The following is a 10755-nucleotide window of genomic DNA, read 5'->3' on the forward strand; positions in this document are numbered from 1 at the left end:
TGTCACCATGGAGTGCATGCACACCATCATAGATGACCAAGCTTGTCATCAACTCACCACCTTCACAATCATAAGCATGTCAAAGAGTTGGTCTCACCACAATGGACCGAGTGGCAATGGTGTCTTGCATGGCTTGCTCAAGCCATTTTGTCTCACATGGGCACATGTGCATTGTAATGTAACGTCTTGTCAAGTGGAAGTTCAAGTGTCAATAGTTGGATGTAACAGTCATAAAGTAGATGAAGAGTCATGAGGATAGATGAACTATCACAAACGGGAATGTCAAGGGTCACCCAACCCTTTGCTACAAATAGAACCTCATAACTCATTGTAAAGGATTTTGACAAGCCAAGTTTCTGATAAGACTATCTTAGAGAGAGCTTGGATAGTATTGTAATGAGCCTTGGCTTCTCCATTGTGCAGAGCTAGTATATCTCTTTGGAGGAGCAGGTGGTTGTGGAGGTAACATTCTGCTGTCAGAACTAGTGGTTAGACGTGGATGTATTGTATGATTGGAACTTGTACTTCTTAATATAAGAGAGCTAGCATGTTTCATGCATATGTTGTATTGTATTCTATGCTATCTGATATATGTATTTGTTTTCTTACACATGCATGTATGGACTATTTTTGTGTATGTATGTATGAATATTTCTTAAACGTTCTATTGGTTTAACCATCACTTTGGATTTATAGCTAACTTTCCTTCCATGTTGTGATGCTTCTTTGCTCGTGTGTTCCCTTCTTAACTATGTGGTATCACAGGTTTCCAAGCGGCGCACTCATGTCAGGCCTCATGTGTTAGAACCTCTCATGCACCTTCCTTCGCTTGTTGTAGTTTTCACACTCTTGCTACCAACAGAGACATCTTACTTGCCTCTGTGCGAAATCGCGCTCAAGGCATTATCGTACAACCCACTATTGGGACTCCGACACCAAATGGTCTGAGGTCTAATTGGGACTTCTTACCAGGGAGATCCCCTTACATGTTGGTGGGTCCAACACCATCAACATAAATAAATAAAGTGGCTTTACAACTTTGCTTAGTAAATTTTGTGTCATATGGTGTTGTACATGTTTAGTTATATATTTCAATTAGAATCATTTTAATAATTCATATTAAGTGTGATCATTAATCATTCCTCCTAGCATACACTCAAGACATAAATGTTACTTTAAATGTTAATGCTATTGTGATGATTTTTTGTTTTACTTTCCTTTGGTTGTGTTCTCTTTATCATTACAATTTTAATTAATAATATATTCTAATGAGTGAATAGAAATGTGCATATTTAATATCTTTGGATCTTTGTTTCATTATAATGGTTTCCTATGAATCCTACATCTATACTGAGATTTCTTTACTTTATGAGCAATGTTATTTATTTTTCCCATTTCATTTCCATTAATTACTTAGTTTTTCTTTCGAGAGCTCCGTTGGGCTAACTATTAAATAAACTTTCTCGGCTCTGGTGCATTAGAAGAATTTTGAAGTCTAAAATGGGTCTCCTAAGGAATACTATAAAATAATAATAAAATAAGATTAGATTAACTCATCAAGTTTTGGAGGGAAAGAATAAAAAACTAATTTTTCAACTTATCTCCCTACCATTTTACTCAAATTTTGAGCAGGGGCACTCATTAGATGCAAAATTTTAATTTGCATCCAAGCAGAACCCATGTTGCATACTTTTGATGGACCGCAGTACACGAAAAATGTGAAAGACATAAAAAAACATGATTGCAATCATGTTTTTTCATGTATTTCACATTTTTCGTGTAGTAGGGTCCATCAAAAGTATGCAACATGGGTACTCCTTGGATGAAAAATTAGTTTTTGCATCGAACAAGTGATCCCACTCGAAATATAAGTAAAATAATAGGGAGATAAGTTGAAAATATGAGTTGAAATCATATATAGATATTATTTTACATTTGTTGGCATTATGAGGCATGTGTTGTCCTTGATGGTAACTCACTTGTAACAGAACAAGTATATGGTAACTACATGAATCTACAGATCAGATCAGAGGTGATAGAAAAATGGAACAAAAGAATGGGTCAAAGGTTTATGGATCAGAATCAGAAGCTTGATACGGTAAATTGTTGCCATTATGTATTAGGTTTTGTCCTTGATGGAAACCTACCTAATGAGTTGTCCTTGATGACAACCTATTTGATGAATGGACTACTTGATAAAGGTATAAATAGGATTGACATAATGCATGGCAGTTGTGTTTATAGATGTGACAAAATGCAGGGCAATTCAGAGGAATCAGTTCAAAAATGATAAAGTGATGCATGATTTCAACTCACATTGTAACAAGTCAATTCTGAGGTAACAGAGTAATGGAACAAAAGAATAGGATGATGGGACAAAGGATTACAGATCATAATCAAAAAATCAAGGAAAGAGAATGTTTTAAGTTGTATATGATGTTTAACCTAGTCCAAGTCGCGTATACACGTGGGTACACAGAATAAAAGACGCGTATACATATGCATGCAACTTCATAGAAGGAAAAGCATGTATGGGATGGAAAATTAAGGTTAAAGAATACCAAGGGTCCATGCCATGGTATTAGCCCACAATATTGAGCAAAATAATGATTACTTGAACCTGTCTAAGAATACCATAGGTTCTAAGCATTGTTTTGGTTCATGGCATTGACAAAGTCTCTAAGTATATAACAAGGAGAAGATCAAAGGGCTAAGTGTGCAAGTCAAAGGGTTTTTCAGGAATACTTCTATGTGAAGTATATTTTGTGTTGTAAAGGCTATGGTTATGATATGATCTGAAACATCTTGTGCACCATTGGATACAATGTTGGATCATGATCATGAGACCTGAAATGACTTATCATTGTATGATATAATAATGGATAGGCTAGATTTGAGTGCTAACGCATGTTTTATTCTTTAAATACTATGATTTGGGTATATCTAAAGTCTTGAAAAGCTGTGAAGTTATAACTCATTATTTGCATATCTATACACAGGTTCGCCTCGGTGAAGGCACATATACATGTAGATTCAGAACTTCAAAGTAGTGTATGCAGAGGAAGGGCTTTTTGTTGAGAAATGACTAATCTATCTCATGAGTGCTATTGTTTTATTGTTTTATTGTTTTTTGTCAATGATATATTCATTAGATCTGAGGTTAAACTAATTGTATAAGGAGATTAAATATGGCTGACTGGTTGATTGAGTAACAAGGGTGATCTTTGTTGCTATTTGTTTAGAACTCTGTAATATGACAGTAGATCTTCAGAATGTCTTTGGTTGGTACAGTTTTTGGTTCAGAAGATTTATGATTTAGTATCTTTAGAGGTATACACAGGTTGAGTTACAGAAAGTAGCGTATGTGATGAGCCCCAAATTTTGGTAACAATTTGGGCTCATTTGGCCTACTTACCTTGCTCAACCCTTCATTTTTTATCACTTATGCATCATTTCTTAGTATATTTGTGTTATTTGTAGGAAGAAGGGCAGTCATTATGCCTATGTGGCTAATACATGATGATTTCAGGTTTTTTGACATTAAATGGAGCAAAGACCACACAAATGGAGACAAGGAGACATCCAAGGTGGCATTGCGGGTTTATAGGGAGGTTGTCCACAACCTTGAATGACCTTCCTCGTGATCTCCACCGCAACTCTGAGCTCCAACAGCTATCACCACCGAGCTAGAAGGCAGCCAACGGATTCTACAGGAACAGCAATTTACTTTTAGTTGGACAACCAAGCCCCAATAATTGAGGAGGCCAGCTTGGCCCTCATCATGTATAAATATTGAGGTTGTAGCCTTCGATAAAGACTCTTGAACCTTTGTTGTAGATTTTGGATTACGAGCTGTAGCTCTGTTTTTTCTCTTTGTAAGCCAATTTTGGCATGTTGTTAGACTCATGATTATGATATTTTAATAAAAGGCAGGCAGATTTGGATTCGATTCTGAGTTCTTAGGGGAGATATAGCTCTCAGGTTAGGGCCCAACTTGAGAGCAATAGACCTCCTTTCCTTTGTATTGTTACTTGTCTTTCTTTTATCATTGCATTTCTTTCCTTTACATGCACTTGAAAAATACAGTTTGCTGAGTTGATTGTTTCGGTTTGGTTATGTAGGTTAGTTTCATGAATGCAGTTGTTTCAGTAGTTCAGAATTAGCGTAGGGAGATTGAAGTTACGTTGAGTTCAAAAAGGTTGAATGCATGCTCACTTTCACCTCTGTTTGGGGACCGAAAGTGTAGACCGTGCCAACTGCCAAAAAACACTGTTTTAGCATATGCATGCAAGTATTGATGTAATGTTTTCGATTGAAGAATTGTCCATGCGATTATATCTTGAGTAATGACTCTTTGGTTCAGCATCATGCACGAATTACCTTCAACTTACATTGTTGTTCTTTGATTCCTAATAAAACAGTTAGAATAGGTTGGTGAACTTTCGTTTACATGCAAGATAAGGGTGATTTGTTTCATTTACACTGCGCAACACCACTTCATCGTGTTCTTATCCTTCTGAACCATGCCTAAGCCACCTACTCATCCTCTGTTCAGCTCATTTTCCCTCCAACCCTTCTATTATCCACGTTGCCTCAACTTTTCGGCCTTCCATTGCCTCTACCCTTCTATCGACCAACCAGCTCTATCCACTCTCTCTCCATCTCATCTCTCTGTCCATAGGTCATCACAAGCTCCTCTTTCATCTTACCTATCCACCCATACAGCTCCTTCACTCCTCCATCACCCAAAACTCCGCCTGCAGAACATCCTCTAGAAGTTAGCAGACTTCCTGTAGAAATCCCGAGTTTCCTGTAGGATCCCCTGTAGACATCTTGTAGAAGCCTGCAAACACGGTTGCCAAGCACCTGAACGTTGTGGACTTCTGTGGAATGATGTGAGGGATCCCCTGGAACCTCTCAGAGTCCTCCTCACCGTTCCCAAGCCTTCCTCCCCTTTGAACTACCCCTGCTCAGTCAAGACCCAGTAAGAAGCACAATCATAATAACTCCACCCACTTGAGAAAAAATACAAAAACACGTTCTCTTCAGTGGAAGTAGTTTAAATTCATGCATCTCATCTCACTGGAAGTAATGGCATCATTTATAGAAGTTGCATTCCCACCATTGCATCATAAGGATTAAGCTAGTCAGATTAGGGTTTACTAGGGTTTCCATGTTTGGTTGGCTTTCAGTTCATTCTTGCAAAGTAGGTTAATTTCCTTTGAGATAGCTTTCGTTCATCATTTAGAAAGCTTCTTCTGAGAACATATAGAAGTTGGCTTGAGCCCTAGCGGACTTGTGCCAGCTGACCAAGTGACAGCTGCGACAAGAGCTAATACTTGTGCATACAGCACCGTCGCTTCCAAGTTTGTTACGAACTACCGGGTTGATAAAATTAGAGAAGGAAGCTCTAGGAGTTGTAGCATTATTGCTACAATACTAGAGCCCACCATCTTTTTGGCGCCGTTGCCGGGGAAGCGTCAGAGTAAGTAATTGTTGCTTTTCTTCTATTTTCTTACTCTTGCCTTCTGCCAAGTAGTTTATTTCATTTCCATTCTGCAAAAGTAACATAGACATTTCCTGCTTTCATAGATTAGCATTTCAATTCCGCAATTTCAATTTTGCAAGCATAGATTAGCCTTTCAATTCTGCAAGCGTAGACTAGCATTTCCATTCCTGCAATTCCATTTGAACAAAGTAGATTAGTCCTTTCCTGCTTTCATTTCAATTCTGCATTTTTATTCCAGCAAGATAGTTAGTTGTAGATCAATCTGTCTCAGTTTTGTAGGTACCAAAGAAAAAACAAAAGCAATCAAAAAGTCTTTCCATTTCATGCCTCGTAGGAACCGAGATAAAACAGGCAAATTCCTACCCAACACCCCCACCACATCACTGATTCACCCTTCTCTCTTCTTCGGTGACAGTGATCCAGAAGAACCTATAGGTGAACCTCCTGAGATATACAAAGATCCTATAGCAGAAGAAGAATTAGAAACCATCCCATCTGAAGCTATGGCTGACAATAGAGGAGAAGATGAGAGAATAGAAGGTGCCTTCCCCATCCGAGAAACCAATGGAGACATGAAAATGAAAAACATTAGCCCCTCTGCTCTGCCTCACTTCCATGGACTGACTACTGAAGATCCTAATACCTTCCTGTTTGAGTTTGATGTCCTTTGTAGAACCTATGACTATACTGAAGATGAGCAGAAGCTGAAACTCTTCCCTTCCACTCTTAAGGATGCAGCATTATGCTGGTTCATGGGATTACCTGGGAATAGTATCACCACTTGGGCTCAGATGCAGCAAGCTTTCAATACCAAGTACCGAGACTACTATAGGTCCAAGGAAACCAAGGGAGAAATCTTTCGGATGACCATGGGAAATGATGAGTCCTTAGAGGATTATGAGGAGAGGTTCCAACTTAGCTATAAGCGGGCCAGGTGCACACTTGACCCTGAATCCCTCAAGTTGGTCCTGCTCTGAGGAGTCCCTGAAGACCTTTTAGATACCCTTCACATGTTAGCTGGGGGAGATATTTACCAGCTGCCTTATGAGGACATCAAGACTGTGTTCAGAAACCACTCTAGGGCAGCCCGGAAACGAGGTAGAGGAAACCTACTCTCAGCTGGTATCCCTTTCTCCAAGAATGAGTTTGCAAATCAATTAGAAGATCTTAAGAGTGAGGTGAGATAGACCATTGCCATGCAACTGGACACATTCAGGATCCAACAGAAGAAGGAAGAAGCTGAGAGGGCCTTGGCTATCTTCTGCCCTAGATGTACAAGGAGACACCCTAAGAACGAATGCCCGTTGCATTCAGTTGAAGTGTGCTTCGTTTGTGAGGAGGACCATCCCACAAATCAATGCCCAACCTTACCTGGACTTAAAGATATGTACCAAGGGACAGAAGTTCCCACTGAACCTCTCTATTTCCTCAACCAAAGGAGGCCACAAGGACCTAGACCTTACCAGCAGGGGATGCAAGGGGCACCTCAAGCTTACTATAGCCCCAAGCAATCGACTCCTATGCCTTCCTAGGGCCCCCCTGCTCATCCTTCCTGGTCTATGCCTCCTCCATGGTCTTATCCACCTCAGTACCCTACTCAACCCACTACTCATTTATATCATTCACATGCCCAGCCACAGCCTCAGTGGAATGCACCTCAGTCGGGGTGGAGGCCCCAGTACAACACTCCTCCCGCCATTTTGCCTCCACCACCAGTTCAACCTCAACCATTACCTCCTGCTCCTCCAAGGAAACCTCAAATGCCTACTCAGGCGAACCCGAACCCCAACAATAGACAGGCCCAGCAGGTATACACTGGGGAAACATCATACCCTACCTATGCTGTGGAGATCCAGGAGATCAATCTTCGATCTGGAAAGACTCTTCCGGATCGCCAACCTCCTCCCCCAGAGGACGAGGAGGACAAATAGGAAAGTGAACCAAAGGCTATTCCACCCTTTCCTGAGAGACTAACAGCCACCACACAACCCAACCCAGAGGAGGATGAGCTTCTGGGAGAGCTCAAGCAGTTGTGTGTGAAAATACCACTTCTCCAAGCCATCAAGGATGTGCCAATATACAACAAACTAGTTAAGGAAAAGTGTTTCAAACACCCAGGCAGGCGAAAGAGAGACGCTTCAACCATCAATGTCTTAGGACAACTGTCTGACCTTATGTTAGGACAAGTCATCTGCCCAAAGTACCTAGATCCTAGGAGTCCTGTAGTAGATGTCCACATCAATGGCACCATCATACCTCACACCTTGATTGATCTGGGGGCTGCCATTAATGTGATGAACAGGGATACCATGCTCAAACTCAATCTTCAGGTTTCCTTGAGGAAGACCTCGACAGTACTGCAACTAGCAAATCGCTCCACTGTGACTCCCGAAGGGATTGTGGAGGATGTCTTGGTGTCTGTCGACTCTTGGGAATACCCTGCAAATTTCTTGGTTCTGCAACCCAAGGCAAAGCTTACTGGATATCCTCTTATTTTGGGGAGGCCTTGGTTAGCCACTGCAGATGCTTACATAAGTTGTCGTGCAGGAAACATGACCATAAAAAACGGTCCTATGTCCAAGCAGCTAGTCCTATACCCTCCTGCCCAACCCTCCTTAGAGCATGACTTACCACTGTGGTTGGAGGAAGGAGAAGAGGATGAGGTGTACTCAGCACCTTTGTGCACCCTAGATACCACTAGAAGAGACCCCCCAACTGAGGATGACTTGATTGAGACTTTGATCCAGAATCCACCTTCCAGTGCACTATCCTTAGAGAAATTGGTGGAGGACGCCCAAGCCAGCACCTTAGTGGACCTTTGTGCCACCAACCCTGTCACTCCCAGAGTCAAGAATGTGGAGTCCGGCCCTGAGAGAACATTAAAGATCAGCTCCTCCCTATCTCCTTCCCAGGAAAAGGAGTTGTGTAGCCTGTTGGCCAACCATCTAGATGCTTTTGCTTGGAGCTATAAGGAGATGAAAGGAGTCCATCCCTCGGTCTGTACCCATCACATATACATCAAAGAGGGTTGTAAACCAGTTAGGCAACCTCAGAGGAGAATGAATCCAGCCCTTAAGGACATTGTCAAGGAAGAATTGCAAAAACTCTTGGATGCCGGATTCATTTACCCCATCTCAGATAGTGAATGGGTGTCCCCTCTGGTGTTGGTTCCCAAGAAAAATGGGAAGTGGAGAATCTGTGTGGACTACCAAGAACTGAACAAAGCTACCAAGAAAGATCATTTCCCTCTACCTTTCATAGATCAAGTGTTGGATGGACTGGCAGGAAAGAAGTTCTTCTCTTTCCTGGATGGGTTTAGCGGGTACAACCAAATCCAAATCAGCCCGGAAGACCAAGATAAGACCACCTTCACTTGTCCTTGGGGTACCTTTGCCTACCGAGTTCTTCCCTTTGGGATATGCAATGCTCCTGCTACCTTCCAGAGAGCTGTCTTGAGCATCTTCTCGGAGCTGGTCCATGATGCGGTGGAAATCTATATGGATGACTTCACTCCTTATGGGTCCAACTTCCAGGAAGCATTGTCCAATCTAGGAAAGGTCCTAACCAAATGCATTGAGATGAACCTATCCCTTAGTCCTGAAAAATGTGAATTCCTGATGACTGAAGGGACTGTGCTAGGCCATACCATTTCTTGCCAAGGGTTACAAGTGGATCCTAACAAAATTGCTCTCATCAAGAAGGTTCCACCTCCCCAAAAGGTAAGGGATGTCCGGAGTTTCTTAGGATTAGCAGGGTATTACAGGAGATTCATTAAAGACTTCAACAAGCTAGCCTCGCCATTGTTTGGTCTGTTGGCAAAAGATGTGGAGTTTAAATGGACTAACGATTGTCAGAGGGCTTTGAATGAATTAAAGGACAAGTTGGTGTCAGCCCCAATCCTGAGAGGTCCAAACTGGGCCCTACCTTTCCACATCCACACTGATGCCTCAAACAAAGCCATAGAGGCAGCTTTAGGACAAGTTGAACAAAAACTTCCATATGCCATTTACTTTGTTAGCAAAAACTTGTCCAAATCCGAACTGAATTACACTGTAACCGAGAAAGAATTCTTGGTTGTGGTCCATGCACTGAACAAGTTCCGACATTATATCACTGGCTATCAAACCTTTGTACATACGGATCATGCTGCAATTAGATATTTAATGAATAAACCAGATGTGAATTCTCGTATTATTAGATGGTTACTTTTGTTGCAGCAGTTTGATTTGACCATTGTTGACAAACCAGGTAAAGAAAATGTTGTTGCTGACTTTTTATCTAGATTGGATTTGTCTGCAGATGAGGATGGAACAATGGATGACCAGATGCCCGATGAACATCTGTTTGCTATCTCATTACTCTCTCCATGGTTTGCTGATATAGCAAACTACCTTGTTTCAGCACAGTTCCCTCCGCACCTTGTTATAAACAATTTTGTGCCTTGCAGCATCAGGCATGAATTGTCAATAATCCAAGGGATCCAAAGTCCCTAAACATGATGTTCCTACCCCTAGAGGAACAAGGTCAGCAAACCAACAGCTCTCAGATCAGTTCTCCACCTGAAAACACTCAAAAACAAGCAATCCTGAAATCAAAGCAGGTGCTCCACTAGGCTTCTGCGCTGAAACTCAACTCCTCCATGGTGTACCTGCGTTGCAAAGCAAGTGGAACAAAGGCCACCTGCACTGAGCGAGATGGGACAAGTGGCACACTGAGTCATTGCTCTGGAATCTTCCAAAAATGACACTTGGATCAGGGATTTCGCCTTGTAATGAGTCAGAGGCTCTGTTTCTCCAAGTGGAAGCAAGGTTCTCCAAGTGGACTCAAGAACTGAAGATCAACTGAAGAGAGAGAGGACACAAGGCAGCTACACATCAGTTGCAAGCTGACTCATCCTTTCTCAATTCATCTATATATTGAGCTCTCTCCTATGAGCTCAGGAGGCTGGAATTTTGTGCAAAGTAATGATATGTTGTTGGTTTCATTATTGAGTTATTGGGTGATTGTTTGAGAGAGGTGAAGAAGAGCAATTCTTTCTGCTGGGAGGTGTTGCTGGGTTGGAGCCTTCAATGGTTGTAATACTCTCAGAACCTTTATTTCTTCATTAATAAAAGCTATTGAGGTTCTTCTATGTGCTCTTGTTTCAATTATATATTGTGATGATTGCATGTTTGGTTTACACTAATCCATGAACCAGTTATGATTGCATGCCTCTTGTAGTTTCCTCCTTTGTTATTTTGCAGGAT

The sequence above is a fragment of the Pinus tabuliformis genome, chromosome J (assembly GCF_031772625.1).
Source record: "Pinus tabuliformis cultivar Carrire ecotype Pingquan chromosome J, CPIR1, whole genome shotgun sequence".
Taxonomy (NCBI): Eukaryota; Viridiplantae; Streptophyta; class Pinopsida; order Pinales; family Pinaceae; genus Pinus; species Pinus tabuliformis.